The sequence below is a fragment of the Hemiscyllium ocellatum genome, chromosome 9 (genome assembly GCF_020745735.1).
Source record: "Hemiscyllium ocellatum isolate sHemOce1 chromosome 9, sHemOce1.pat.X.cur, whole genome shotgun sequence".
NCBI lineage: Eukaryota > Metazoa > Chordata > Chondrichthyes > Orectolobiformes > Hemiscylliidae > Hemiscyllium > Hemiscyllium ocellatum.
The window spans coordinates 39,708,865-39,725,539 of record NC_083409.1 but is presented as its reverse complement, the minus strand read 5'-3'; the positions used below and the strand labels follow the sequence as shown (position 1 = coordinate 39,725,539).

The window sequence follows — 16,675 nt, the reverse complement described above, 5'->3', positions numbered from 1 at the left end:
TGGGGTTTCTGAAATGGAGGCTCCAGTGTCATTTTGGTCAAGTCTATATAAATCAAATCAATTTTTGCACAGCAAATGTCACAGGTACCAAGATACATAGTGAAAAGTTTAGATTACTTACAGTATGGAAACAGGCCCTTCGGCCCAAAAAGTCCACACCACCCCGCCGAAAAGCAACCCACCCATTCCCCCTTTACCAAACACTCAAGGCAATTTAGCGTGGCCAATTCACCTAACCTGCACGATTTTGGACTGTGGGAGGAAACTGGAGCACCCAGAGGAAACCCACGCAGACACGGGGAGAATGTGTAGACTCTACACAGTCAGTCGCCCGAGTCGGGAATTGAACCCGGGTGTCTGGTGCTGTGAGGCAGCAGTGCTAACCACTGTGCCATCGTGCCACCCACAAACCTTCTTGCTCCCAAAGCCATTATTTTCACCTTAGTGTTCCAGTGAAACTCAATGCAAGTTGAATGAACAGGATTTCACTTCTTCTTTATGCTTTTAGGAGTCAACAACATAGATTAGATGAGATTCCCTACAGTGTGGAAACAGGCCCTTTGACCCAACAAGTCCACACCAACCCTCCGAAGATTAACCCACCCAATCCCATTTCCCTCTGACTAACACAGCTAACACTACGGACAATGTAGCATGGCCAATTCACTTGACCTGCATCTCTTTTGGACTGTGGGAGGAAACCCACGCAGACACGGGGAGAATGTGCAAACTCCATACAGGCAGTCGCTTGAGGCTAGAATCGAACCTGGCACCCTTGTGCTAACCACTGAGCCACCGTGCCGCCCAGACAAATCATACCTTATATAAGTACAACACAAATGCAGACCAAATTCAGAGCAGTGTTGATTCTAAATTGAAGATAAAGCATCTACCAAAAATTCTCAGTATAGATTACATATCTTTAACAGATGCAGTTTATATTTCTTTCTTGCATTCCTTACCACTGTGAGGAATTAAGTAATTTTTATTACACCAGTAGACAGTAAATTAACAGCTACAAGGCCTCCATAGTTTATCACAAGGCTTTAATGGGTTGTTTAAACAGCCATAATATATCTCATTGGCAAGAATGGAATTGGTTCATGTCAGCTTTTCATAGAATTTCACCTGGTACTGAAGGGGCATTATCCCCAAACAAAAATACACTGATGTAAACAACCTCCATCCCCAATGATGCACATCATTAATAGAGGATGGAGCACAACACTGATCCACAGTTTAAGTGTCGCATGCCTCTACACAGATTCTGGATTAGCGGTGCTGGAAGAGCACAGCAGTCGTTTGGGCAAAACCTCTGGAATGATTCAAGAGGCCATTAATTGCAGCAGAACATATAGGAGGATTAGCAGTCTCCCACATCTTTGAAAAAAGGGATTCAGATCATTAAATCACACCACGTACAACCACTCTAGGCTGCTTTACCTCATGAATATTTAAGACCATGAAACTATGCCCTTCCCCAACAGGGTGATCAGATACTCCGATTATAGAAGCAGTCTGGCATTCACATCCAGTGCAAACATACCCACAGGGGGAAGCAAAATCCTGGACTGAGGATATGCAAGCAGTTAAAAAGGGCACAATCTATGCATACAAACACAGCATCAGTGCCAGCGGATACAGAAGTCAGTTGACCCGATCAGTGTCTAAATCCAACCCATTGTTGCAACAGGATCTGGACAATATCCAGGCTTGGGCTGACAACTGGCAAGTAACATTCACATCACAATGCTAGGCAATGACCATCTCCAGTAAAATGGAATCTAACAATCATGAAATTCAAAAGGTGTTACCTTCAGTGAATCTCCCATTTATCGACATATCATTGACCAGAAATGCAACTAGACTTGCTACATAAACATAGTGGCTAGGAATACTGCAGCAATTAATTCATCTCCAAAATACCCAGAGCCTGGTCTACCAATCATAAGTCAGGAGTGTGATGGAATATTCCCCACTTGCCTGGATGAATGCAACTTGACACCACTTAGGGCAAAGCAGCCTGCTTGACTGGCACAAGCATCCATCCCCTCCACCACTGGCAGTTACAGCCGTGTATATTATCTACAAGATACACTGTAGAGATTCATAAAAGATCCTATGAGAGCACCTTCCAAACCCAAGACCACTTCCATCTAGAAGGGGAAGGTCATTAGATACATTGGAACACCACCACCGAAAAGGTTCCCTCCAAGCCACTCACCATCCTGAACTGGAAATATAAATCGCAGATCCTTCATTGCTCCTGGATCAAAATCCTGAAATTCCTTCCAAGGGCATTGTGGGTCGACCTACAACATTGACTGTGGTGGTTCAAGAGGGCAGATCACCACCACTTCAAGGGCAACTAAGGACAGGTAATAAATGCTGGCCCAGCCAGTGAAGCCTACATCCCATGAGTGAATTAAAAAAACCATATTTCACTGAACAACTGAGATCGACAAGTCTTTAACTGTTTATCTAGTATCAAGCCAATTACCTGAAGAGACACAGAGTACGGGTTATGGGCCACTCCAGCAATCTGACAATGGTTCAATTTTAAAATGCTTATCTTGATTTTCAAAAGCCCCTATGGCTTCAGCTCTCCCCAGCTCTGTAATCTCCTTCAGCTCCACATGTCTCAAATTCCTGTGCTCCATTGGATCTGGCCTTTTAAACATTCCCAGTTCTCCTTGCTTTATAATTTTATTAAGTATCCCTATACCACCTTGTAGCTTAGACTCAAATTTACATTGATTTTCTCTCTACAGAGATGCTAACTGACCTGCTGAGTATTTTCCAGAATTTTTCCTGTTTTTATATTAACTTTCCAGTACCCGTAGTGTTTCACCTTTGAATGAAAATCTACCAGTTTTCCCATTGCAGGCTATGTATGCATCTTCAGTAATGGAGATGTCTCACAACATGCATCACTGTTAAGCAGGACTTACCAAATATCCAGCGAACATTCACCAGTCTCTGGGTTACTCAAATTAAGTACATCACGGAAAGCATTGTAATTTTTATGCAATCCAAAATAAAAAAATCGGCCAAAACTGGTGGAATTTCACCCAAGATTAAGTTTCCAATATTTTCCATAGTCTGTGCAGGCTATACTTGAGAACAGTGCTGTATAAATGCATTGTCTCTTTTGCAATTACACGAGAAGGTAGCTGTGGGAAGGATAATACACAAGATGTGTCACTTGTACATGAGGCCTCTGTAGTTGCCCCATCAGGAGATTTCCGGAAAGTGGATGAACTGCTATTTGCTTCATCTTTAAACAGTTTACAAAGCAGAGTCTTTCAAATCTATTTTGATTCAACAACCCTAATTGCCAGGAGCTCTCAGAGGTGGGGTATAATGACGGCGTGGTTTTTCCTTGTTTACTTCTTGACCCAACTGCTAAATAGGAATGGTGTCTCATATGGATGCTTACCCTGAATTACAAGTCTAACATTTCCAGGCAATCACCTAGTTCAAAAAGACAAGTCCTGCCATAAAATATAGTGAAAGCTTGCAATATATTGAAAGAGACTCCAAGTGCAACATTGTAAATGAATCGATCGATCTCTCAATTACTTTGTGATTCCCTCTGTTAATCTCCGTCAAGGTGAATCTTAGATTAAGCCAAAAGGGAGTCATGTTTTCCTGTCAGTTGCAGATCAGCAAGGAACAGCAACAAGAAAAACTTCTAAATGACACAGACTGGGATCTCACATGTCTCATACACTTGGAAATAGATGCCCAGAGCAACTATTTCCTTCGTTTCCAAGTATTATTGTGCTTTACAAAAACACTGGTTTCACTCTGAGATACCATTTCCAATTAGATCCTATCAAAATTCCTGTATATCCTACTGTAAAAAAGGTTCAGTCACACTCTGACCTGTTACCCCATTTACTTCCCAGATCAGTTTCAGAGTCTAGGTTCCACCTAAGTTTTGTAGGCTTGTCAACAGAAACACACGAGAGTCAAACAAGTATATCAAACAAGCTTCAGGCATAATGATAACCATCAGCAAGACTCAGTCTCTTCACATGGATGACAACAAACCAAAGAGTATATTATTGAGAAAAGAGCAGAGTGCCCTCCAGTATCCAGGCCAACATTTCTCTCTAATGCCAGCAACATCTTTGCCTATTCTTCCAGAACGTTGAATAATTTTGAATATTGAGTCCCCATCTCTGTTGCAATGCAACCTCATCTCTAAGTGTACATCCCAATACAATGTGGAGGAAGTGAGGACTGCAGATGCTGGAGATCAAAGTCTAAAAGTATGGTGCTGGAAAAGCATAGCCGGTCAGGCAGCACTGGAGGAGCAGGAGAATTGATGTTTCGGGCATAAGCCCTTCATCAGGAATGGTCTATGATGAAAGGCTTATGCCTGAAATGTTGATTCTCCTGCTCCTCAGATGCTGCCTAGCCGGCTGTACTTTTTCAGCACCACACTCTTCAAATCCCACCAAATATATGTTGCCCTCTGATTATGTCCAAAAGCCATTTTGTGCCTGATCAGCTTCTGGACGTACCTACAGGGCAACAATTGTCAAATTTTAAAAATGTATTATATGGGCCACGGTGGAGGGGTGTCAGAGGAGGATGGTGCATCAGATTACAGGCAGGTTAAACAGGACAGGTAGGAAAGTCACATGGTGTTTTATTTGGGACCTTAACAAGAACCAGGTTGACCAGGTCAGGTGACCTGATATTTCAAAATAAGTGACCATTTTAAATAAAATAGTTCAAACACTAAAAATTACTCCAGGTTAATTTTTAGATAAGGTCTACCATTCAAATTCCAGTAAAAAATGAGGTCTGCAGATGCTGGAGATCACAGCTGAAAATGTGTTGCTGGTCAAAGCACAGCAGGCCAGGCAGCATCTCAGGAATAGGGAATTCGACGTTTCGAGCATAAGCCATTCAAGTTCCAGGCCAAAATGTGTGAACTTTATCCAAATGAGAGGGAGAAGAAATGACTGCCTTTATTAATGTGACCTTTGGGCAGCAGAGGAGCTGTTTGGGCTCATTATGCTCCATATTACAGACAAGACATACATCTCCACAAATCTCAACTCTGGCCAAAGTTCCACAGCTTTTTGTACCACTCGGTTGCCTGTTTAAGTCCTTTTTCTGACAGGTGAGGTATTAACAGGTTGGAGATGATCATGTCTCAGACGGAGCATTCAGACACATGGGAAGCAGGATTAAAATATGGCAGAGAGGTATTGTCACAAGGTATGGTTTGGGGGAATTCGCATTTTCAGTGGCATAATTTGAAAATGTGTCACGAAGCTGCATGGTGGGTACACAGCTGATGCCTGTATAATCTAATCCACAATAAGCTCGAGGCTTTCACTGTCAAAAAAATTGTGTTTTAATAAAATCTAATCCACAATGGTGCTCAAATAATGCTCAGAAAGTACATCAACAGTTTCCAATCCTACATAAATACATAGATCATAATTGGATTGTTGGATTACTTTGAAATATGTATGGCACATATCTTTGTAACAAGACAAACGATAACAATTTGCATTTTTCATTTTTGCCTTTTCTTCTAGAACGTTGAACTCTGAATATGGAGCTCCCCATCTCTGCTGCAATGCAACCACGTCTCTGTAATAGCTATCTCATTTAAATTTTTTTTCTATTTGTAGGCTTGTCAACAGAAGCAGAGCCATCACAAATAGAGATAAAGTTGTTACAACTTGATAGCTATGAGAGAGACTTGGTTGCAGAATGGGGGGTTCAGCATTCAAGAGTATTCAAAACTCTGGAAAAAAAGGCCAAAAGTGCAAAAAGATGATGAGGCAGTGGTCAATAAAAGATGGCTGCAGCGTGGTGGGTAATTGTGATAGGGAAGCAATAAATTGTGATATGAAATTAGTCTGGGTTGAAATAAAGAATTGAAAGAGAAAGAAGTCATGAGTGGGAGGCAGCTATAGAGCTCCAGTGAGTTGCTTGTGCAATGGGAAATATTGGTAATATTAATAAGAGCACTACAATGGTCATGGGTGATTTTAATCTGCACGTTGACTGGAAAAATCAAGTGGGTAAGGATAATATGGAAGGCATTTATAAGAATGCATCAGGGATTGCTTCCCAGACCAGTATATTGCCGGACCTACCTGAGTATGGATTGATTAATCCTATCTCATTGGATATTAAGTCAGATCTCATAGCTACAGTGTCTCTCCACAGACTTACTCCAGCCTTTTCGGTTTTGATTTCAGATTTCCAGCATTTGGAGTATTTGGCTTCACTGTATCCCATAGTGAAGGGTCCTTTGAGAGGTTACTGATCACAATGTAGAAGAATTTCAAATTTGGACTGAGTGAGAGAAACTCAGATCTTAAACTCAGTTCTCAACTTAAATAAGGGCATTACAAAGATATGAGGTAGTTGTCTAAAGGTTGGAAAGACCTACCTAGTGGAGTTCCACAACCGTCCTCGGGTCTCAATTGTTTATTATCTAAATTAATGGCTTAGATGAGGGGTCAGCGTAATGTATCCAAATTTACCAATGATAAATATATGTGGGAGGTCATGTGCTGGAGATAAGAAATCTGCAAGGGGTAAGGATAGGTTGAGTAAATGGACCAAAAAAAAACTTGGCAGATGGGAGCTTAATGTAGGAGAAGAAAAAGAGAGGGGTCATGCACTTTGGTAGGAGGAAAAATCAGACTTAAATGAAAAGAGACTCCCCAAAAAAAAAGGTGTTCTTATGCATAGAGCAAAATAGTGCAGCAAAATTTGACAAATGGAATTTAGGATTTTATTGCTTGGGATCAGAGCTTAAAAACAGAATTCTTGTTTCAGTTGTACAGGGCATTAGGGAGACCTCACCTGAAGTATTACAGAGTTTTGGTCCCAGTATTTAAGCAAGCACACATAGGGGCATTGGAGACAGATCGAGAGAGATTCAATAGGCAGCATCCTAGGGTGAAGGGGTTGACCTATGAAGAACATCCAAACAGATATGGCCTTTAATTATAAAAGAAGGAGACTCTTATTGAAACATACAAGATTCTAAGGGGGGTCTACAGTGTAGATCTCGAGAAGATAGTTCCACTAGTGGGGGATCTCTCAAACTAGGGGGACATATTTCCAGACTAAGCGGACATTCATTTAAAATGGAGATGTGAAGGTATTTATTCTCCCAGATGGAAGTGAACATCTGGAATTCTCAGAGAGCTGTGGAGACCAGATCACTTAAAAAAAAAGAGAAGTGTTTAAGGAAGAGGTGAATAGATTTTTGAAAAGGTTGGAGAATTGAGGGTCATGATGAGCTGGCACTAAAACAAAAGGAATGGAGTTTGAGGCAGATCAGTCATGATCTTGTTGAATGGCAGGTGTACTAGAGGTGGTGAATGCCCTACTTTGCTCCTATTTCTTATACATTCCTATTGCTATAGCGAAGTACATGGAAGTCACTTCATGCCAAGTATGTCAGGCAAAGGTTGGGAGAATGGTTCTTGACCAATAGCTGTACACCAATAGACAAATAAGCTGAAATGATACAGAATCTGTTGCTTCATTTGATAGCTGCAGGTAGGATATTATGGATAAAAAGGGAATTAAATTTTTTAAGGGCCAAATGACAACGACTACAGAAACTCAAAACTGCAGAACCTCAACACTTGTTTCATGTGAGAACATGGTTAGAAATTTAAAACAGCTTCAACCTGCTGAGCTACTGAAGAGCAGAGAATACCCAATAATCAGAAACATGGATCCTCATCTTCAACCTATTATCCTTTAAGCTCCCATTCCTCATTTGCTGACATGGGGTGCACTCACTCAAGGAACTCAAGAGAAAATTTTGGCCACTTTTAGTGTGAATAATACATTTAACCAAAAAGGAGGAAGGAACTAAATTGAAATCTGGACCAATTTTAATATGTACACACAATTTCAAATACAAATATGACAACAGGAGAAACATATAGATTGATGCCCTGATCTATTTAAATCAAACAAGCGCCCCGAGTTACGGGTCACATATATATTCCATACAGTCTCACCAATTCTGCAGGTATTCAGCAGACAGAGTATTGCCAGAGGCTTTGAAGCTGCTGACACAGCTTATGTAACCAAATGCAGAGACTTCAGGCCAGTGCTCAGGGTTAGAGCAATAAGTTGCCTTTAAATAAACTGTGATCCGATGGACGAATGGAAGGGAGGGACATGACACAGGGAGCTGACTGAATCAGAATCCGTACAGTGGGTGAGCAGGCCATTCAGCCATCCATCCACACCAACACTGAAGAGCACCCCCAACCTATTCAGGTAACCCCTGCATTTACCACAGCAAACTCCCTACCCCTGCACATCCCTGGACACTACAGAGCAATTTAACATGGCCAATCCACCCAACCTGCACATCTTTGGACGGGAGCACCCAGCAGGAACCCATGTAGACACAGGAAGAATGTGCAAAGAGTCACCCAAGGCTGGAATCGAACCCTGGTCTCTGGTGCTGCGAGGCAGCAGTGCTAACCACTGAGCTACCATGGCCCCTAAGTCCGCCCCCAGGGTAGTCCAAAAGTGTCCTTTTCTGGCCTTACTAATATTCATCTGCTCTTTCTCCACTATGGAAGCCTCAGGTCATTTTAAACTTACATTGATATGTTTAGGAGCAGCTTCTGTTATTTCTGCTGTTCAGGGTTTGAATACTGCACTTGGGTTCACAGCCTCTGGAATAACAGCAGGTTGGGCAGCAAAACGGATGCCAAAATATCTCCAGTGTCAATGGAGGGACAGTACCATCTGGACCATACTTCAGTCCATTGGTACTGCAGGATTTACTTTAACTACCATGGTCTTGTTGGGAGTTGTGCATGCCCTCAGTTCCATCATTATCAGTATTAAACTGGGTATTTTCTGAAACTGAGCAAGGTATTAACGCTGTCTGCAGAAATAAATTGTTCTTTTTGATAAAAAATGAACCAAAAATAAAATTCGTGTATCAGAAACTTGAAAATAACAGAATCGCAGCTGGCATACCTAAGTGGAGAAGAAGTTGTCTTACACGGTCTGAGATTCCCTCTTCAAGGTGAAACAGAGGCACGGTTTTCCCTTCTCAGACACACAAAAGGTTCAGTAGCACAGTTTCAAAGATCAGGGGAGTGTTTCCCAATGCCTCGACTAATGGTTGCTCCTTCCAGAAACATCGTTGAAAAACCGGTTATCTGGTCATGATCACATTACTGTATGTGAGAGCTTGCTGGTTGCAAGTCAGCTGCAGTGGGTTCCTACATTGCTACAGTGACTATAATTCAAAAGTACTTCACTGGCTGTCAAACTTTTTTTCCTCAACCTACTGATGTAATTGATATTGATGTGATATTCAGTAATTTCTGCACTGAGTAAAGTCAATGGGTCAGATAGTGTCTCAGGGAGCCCAGTTACTGATCCATACGCTTCAAATAAATATTGTCCTCACTTTACAGCAGAGGCTTCTAATCTAGATTTTGACATTTTCAATATTTTTTTTAAAAAGGTGACTTATTTTTTAGTTCCTGAATAATAAAACTGCTGTGCTGGAAATCCCTCTGTTGCCTGGGTCAAAAGTCCATATGTGATGTGTGTCATGGGAGAGAAAAAGGATTGCTCAGACTAGAGGCTAAAGAATGCACACAACACTTGACGTAACAAGATGTATCTGGTACAGGGAAGTGAAAAACTAATCAGAAAATATTTTGCTCATTCAAATGAGTCAAGGTTGAGTAGGAATCTTGCTGGACTGGTGTGTAACTAATAGTTTTCAGAAAGAGCATCCAGCTTTTTTTCCCCCACAATTAGCAGATTACCACATGGAGTGCATGAACCATGTAACAAGAAACGCATTGTAAGATTTCTGAAAAATTAGAGGATTAGAAAAGCATCGTATTTTCATGAGCCTGCCTGGAATTTTTTTTTTCACAGCTACAACGACTTCACCATTTAAGTATCTTTCACACTATATTCTTATTCACACTCAATTGAATTTACTCCAGTTGACTCAAGCTTGGCAGATGCATCTTCAAAAGGAATAATTGTAGGGCTAAGAATGTCATACCATGCAAGAACTGCGAAAAAAAAACACTACATCAGACAAACCAGCAGGAAACGTGCCACCAGGCTACATGAACACTAACCGGCCACTGAAACAAAACGACGTACTATAATTTGTTTCTGTACATACAAAAGGATGACAACTGTGACTGGAACAACACACACATCCTCGGACAGGTGAAACAAAGACATGCATGAGAATTCTTCGAGGCATGGCATTCTAACAAGAACTCCATCAATTAGCACATAGATTTAGATCCTATCTACCTGCCCTTAGGGGGAAAAACTGGAAATGACATCTCCCACCTTAAGAAACCAAGGCCTATAAATAGTGAGGCAGAACATACCACCAGTGCTTCACCATAGACTCTCACTAGTGATGTTACCTAGTATGGTGACTAAACATCTGAAAACAAACCTTCAAGCTCAGCAAGCTAACTTACATACTCATCAACCTGAACTAAAATCTTCTCAATGTCATACTATTTTAAAAATAGAGAAAAAATGCTAATAAATATCTTAATTTATTTTTCAAAAATAAAAAATTGCTCCATGCTAACAAAATCTGAGCTAAACCTGCAGCATTTAAAATGGTCACAAGCTGGCAAGACATACCATTAATCCTTTCTTCAGTATCTCAGACATATTGGCCATATATTCGCAGCAACCATTACAAATCTGAAGTCTATAAGTTATGACTGATAGGGTAATCAGTCCTATTCATGTCTGACTCCTCTTCATCTCAACTTTAATCAAGTAACATAAGCCCATTTGAAGTTCTGATAGTACAGTAATGAGGCTTGGTAATTAGATTCAATGAGCAGCAATACTTGTCGGGTCACTGAGGGTAATAACAGACTCGACAACAGTAGCAGCATACATGCACAGATCGGATATTGCTGCAACCTTCAGAGTTTTAATTTTGATCTCACAAAAGTTCGGAGAAGTGATCATGAAGGTCTATGTTCTGTTTTACAACACTGCTCATAGGCAATAGATTGTACGGAAACAATGCTAAGATCTTCAGGACCCTGGAGTAACCTTGCAATAATGTTACAGAGCTGCACATTACTGAGTATAAAAAGCATTGTGTGCAAAGCTGGAACATCCAAGTCTGGAAGGTACACCAGATCAGATTACAACACCTTGGAGATAGTGAGATCTGCAGATGTTGGAAAGTCAGAGTTGATAAAGTGTGGAGCTGGAAAAAGCACAACAGGTCAAGCAGCATCAGGGGAGCAGGGGAGTTGATGTTTCAGGTGGGAACCAAAAAGGTTCTCAGACAACAAATACCAACAGAAATGCATGAAGAATAAATAAATAGATTAGCTCCTATTTTTGCATCTTCAAGATCAGAGTGCAGTCTATCTCTGAATACCCAGATTTAGAAGTATTTAGTATTAATGTGTAATGAATACTTTTGAAGTTGAAGCCTGAAGAGGATTCGTCAACTTGATTTCTCTTCACCCAGTCTATCTTGGTACAAAACTCATTGTGGTGTCAAACCACGTGATAAAACACAATGGGTAAAAGAAGGAGAGAACAGAACAGTTTAGCATGGAGGGAAACACCATGCACTACTACTGAAAGGCTGTATAGGTTTGTTTGGTGTAGTCTTATGGAGTTCTGTGACCCAAATCACCAGGTTCCTGAAGCAGCAGAAACTGGATTCATGGCCCAAGATACAAAAGGCGGGAGTCTGGATACGCTGGCCTCTGTGGGGATTGCCTGGCATGTTTGATCCTCCACAAAAGACAATTCTCCTGCTGTCTGCGACCCTCTACAAAGTGCCACCTACTCCATGCTAAAGTCAGAGACTTTAGACTGTTCTGTAGAGCTAAGCCGGACAGTTACCCAGAAACACATCAGTGAGAAAACAATTAGTCTAACTCCTGGATAATTACACACAGACAACCCCACCAACATTCATAATGACCCTCCTGTCATTAAGAAACTACTTGAGAAGCTGTTTGAGACAGTATTACAATTTCACAAAAAAAGGTACACAAAACCATTGCTGCATCAATAACACATCCAAGTACACACCGACCTCCAGGATAGGACCACATTGCTGGGGTAGCCAAGAAAATCTTAACCAGTTGGATCCAAATCCTCCCTACTGGTAGGAAGCAAGAATGGACGTGCATTTATAGAGCTTTTCTCAGTGCTATACAACCAAGTAATTTCTTTTCCAATGTGATCACTGTTCATTTCGTCAGCAGATGTGGCTTAGGATTTGCTCAGAGCAAGGTCTCAAAATGCACTGAAAAAGATGATGTGGTTTGCCACAGGAACAACAAAACTAGCCATGCATTCAATAAATAATAGCCCAAACCATACATCATCTTCCTGAATTAGGCCTGAGCAGCACAGATAAAGGCTGGAGCCCAACCTATCCCATTCAGGGAGAAATGTCAGTGTTTTGACAGCTGAACAAGTCAGATCCCAGGCTCAAGTATTTTGAGAATTTGGAGTATTGTGCACAGTTTGGGCCCCATATCTCAGGAAGGATGTACTGGCCCTGGAGTGAGTTCAGAGGTGGTTCTCGAAATTGGTCCCAGAAATGAACAGCTTAACATATCAGGAACGTCTGAGGACTCAGAGTCTATACTCCATAGAGTTTAGAAGGATGAGGGGGTATCTAATTGAAACTTACAGAATAACGAATGGCCTGAACAGAGTAAATGTTGGAAAAATGTTTCCATTGATAGGAGAGTTTAGAACACAAGGCATAGCCTAAGAGTAATAGGGAAGACATTTTAGATCAGAGATAGGGAGCATCTTTTCAACCAGAGTGTGAATCGATGCAATTCATTGCCACAGAAGGCTGTGGAGGCCAGGCCACGGAGTATATTTAAGACTGAGATACATAGGTTCTTGACTAATCAAGGGGATTAGTGGAGAAAAAGCAGGAGAATAGGGTTGAGCAACTTAACAGCCATGATAGAATGGCAGAGCAGATTCGATGGGCTGAATGGCCTAATTTCTGCGCCTATTTCTATGATCTTGACAGATTTTATTTTGTTTTTTTCCCCACTTTAACACAGGTGTTCTATATAAAACAATAGCCAATGCTGCAGATTAAATTTAAAATAATAAAATAGAAGTTTTATGCAAAAAAAATAAATCAAACTATTTACATCCACAAGTTTAAAGAGTTCAAAACACATGATAGAAAACAATCCTATTAATTTCACTAGCACCCTTTTGAAGTACTCACACCAGTGAGAATTCCCTTCATGTTTCAATTCTGATCAGAGAACCTGCCTTGAATTTTCATACAACTGAGCTCAGAATTTCTCAGCTTCCAAGTGATTCTTTCAGGGCTTTAAACAAACACATTGTGGTCTGAAACTTTCAAACTAAAAACTCATTACAATAAAGGTAACCTATTCTTTAATAGTTCAACGAACTCCTTTCTTTTGGAGAAACAACCTTATACATCCAGATTCAACCATCCTCAAAATAAAAAGGTTTTATTCAAGTGATGGATATTTATCCAAAGCTAAGAAGAATTTCAAAATTTGCTATCTGAAACTTTATGCATTACTATTTACTGTTTGTTCATAAAACTCATCTATTGAAAACAAAAGACTCTTACTATCTAGAAGTATCTCTCTCATACTGTTTTTTAAAAAAAAGCTACAGAAATAGTTTCAAATTAATCCTTTAAATCCTTCGCCAACAGGTGAAATCCTAGATGCCACTTGTTCAAAATCCAAACTCTAAAATTAATACGATACCTACATATTTTAATAATATGATGCAAGTTATAGAAGACCAAGATGTAGGAACAGTTCCTAGGAAGAAAATGTAGGTAAATAGGCAAGACACATCTGCTACAACTAATTGCATAAATTCTGTGTTGCAGCCTACACGATTTTAAAAAAAATCTTTTATGGATATACTTTTCTTAAAAAAGAAAAAATCTGAACACACAGGATAAAAAGTGTAGCAATCTTAAACATTGCTCACTTCAACCAATGTTTAATGAAAAGTGTTTTCCTGTTTTATGGATCATTATCAAAATTGCATTTGTATTGTATAGATATCAACTGGCTACAGTTGGGAAAGAGGTCATTCAGGTTAACACTGAGCTTGCCATCTAAATTTCTCCTTCAATTTCCTGTAGCCCTGACCTGTTATCATAAGCATATGGTATGCAGAATGAAAGGAGGGCTGTCAAATATAATCTATGTCCCCACACCCAGTGATTGCTATAAATATTCAAACAAAGACAAATACAACTCAATGGAAAAGTAATCATTTGGTCTGCATTAGTCCCCACATTTTTTTGCATTGCTAATTAGAAAAATGGTTGCTTCAGATTGGCTTCCAAACTAAATGCTTAACTCAAACCAAAATAAACAAAGAAATCTTATTCCTGTTAAGTATCTGGCTGACTAATCAAGTTTGCTGCCACGTTGCAAAACAGATCTCAGATTTGTACATTATGTTTCATACTCAAACCTCACGTTCAACAATTCTTAAAACGTTTATGTTCTCAATCTGCATCTAGTTAATGAAAGATAAAACCAACTAACACAGTAAGTGACTGTAGTCAGTATGGGCAATCAATGGGAAAACACATCTTTTATAAATGGTGCAAAGAAACTGAAGAGAAAGGCAGGATTAATGTCTCTGGTGACATGAAGTTTTGGAAAAGATAAAAGTTGACCAAAGTGCAAGTTCACTGCAAAAAGATATGATTACGGAGATATCTCCTCCGCAAGTGACTCATGAGTGTGTTGGAATGGGAAAGGTAATTTTTTTTCCCCAATGTTACAGACATAATGCTTGATCTTTTAGTTACCACAGTACATGAACATAATGCTGTAAGTAACCAGCTAAAGATTGTTTTTAAAATTTGCAAACGGCAATTCTGCTCAGCAATCACACAATATTTGAACTCACATGAACGGCCATCATTCAATCTGCTCACAAACTTCCCTGACTTGATATTTCTCCACTCTCCCTCTGGTATCTTCGGAGCTCAACTCTTCCACAAACGCAGAGCTGGGTGCCCACTGGGGTGCAGTTATGGAAGATATTGACAGGACATAGACACTATTGACTGCTGGAGGCTGAGTTTAAACAAAAAGGTCCAGTTGGAGTGTTTGAGAATGGATAAGTGGATGAATGAGTAAATGGATAGGTTGACAGGGTGGGCAAGTAGGTTGGGTGTTGTGCTGTTTTATCACTTGAGGAGCTGAGTACACAAAGAAGCCAAGGATCAGAACATCACCACAATCAACAGCCATGCAGAGTCCCAGCATAGCATGTTAGATTAAGGATGAAAGAGAAGTTACTCTGAGCTACAAGTTATCAACGCGTCTGTTTGCGATTTTCAAGCACAGCGAGAGAGGCAATTGTGTATTGTGACACAAGATACGTGATGAGCTAGGTAGGTGGGTTTGGGAGGGGCAGTTACATTGAAGAGGGGAGCTATAGTTAGATCTGATTGGTGTAGAGGGGGGCCAATGCAGATTGCAGGTCTCAGAGGATGTAGTCGGGTCAGCTTCAGGTAGGGACTATGAACGGTGCTGTTCAGATGTGGTCAGGAAGAGACTGTGGTACTTAGGTTGTTGGGATGTACTCCCATCAGGTCAGTGTTGGTGTGATTGTGGCCCAGACAGAAATGATTGATGGGTCTGGAGGAGAGAGGGGAGGGGAGGGAGGATGCGCTGCAGTTTGTCAATTCTGGGAGCTATCCAGGAATTCTAGGAGGCTTTAAATTTATAGAACTCATTGTGGCAGAAGGCTGTCATGGCAGAATTGTTAAGTATATTCAAGACTAAGATAGGCAGATTTTTAATAGGAGGTGGGGAAAAGAGGGTTATAGGGAAAAAGGCAGGAAAGTGGAATTGAAGATTATCAAATCAGCCATGATCTCATTGAATGGTGGAACAGACTCAATGGCCTATTTCTGCATTGCTGATATTCCCCCACCCATATTCTGTGAATTAACTAAGCACTGAGTGTCTGTGAAAGAGGGTCTCCATAACGCCCCCATCTGAGCAGATGAGCTGCCTGCACTGACTGACTCATTGGCACATGACATCATGAGAGACTGGGTTAACCCCAGCAGCAGTGGTGGACAAAAAACCCCACCCCCTCAAATAGTCCTTTGTTGGGTACTTTAGAGTCTCAATTGCCAGCATCCGAGGAACAGGAGAATCACTGTTTCAGGAATAAAGAAGGGCTTATTCCCGAAACGTCGATTCTCTTGCTCCTCGGATGCTGCCTGACCTGTTGTGCTTTTCCAGTGCCACACTTTTTGACTCTGATCTCTGGACCTCACGTTCTCCCAGCACGCCAGGAAGGTCAACCTAGACACTCACACACGAAGCACAATTCTGGTAGAGACAGGAAAACACTAGGGTTGAGGTGGACCACCTTGCTACCCCTCCAAGCTCACCACCTCAGAGCAGAGGATTCTTAACCAAGAGTCAACATAAATAATATGACAAGTCACAGGAGGATGCACCTCAAAAAGGTTGATTACACAATTTAGAAAGGTCTAATATTGGGCAGTGTTGAAGGATGCTTATATAGTACAAGTCAGAATGGAGGTCCAGGTTTTGACGGCCATTAAATATAAAGTGGGATACAAGTT

General features: G+C 40.8%; 1 protein-coding gene across 5 annotated transcripts in view; it reads right to left on the bottom strand.

Moving 5' to 3' along the window:
• nos1apa (nitric oxide synthase 1 (neuronal) adaptor protein a) overlaps positions 1–16,675 on the bottom strand; it is a 368,693-nt gene that overhangs the window by 288,259 nt on the left and 63,759 nt on the right. The gene's annotated exons all lie outside the window — the stretch shown is intronic.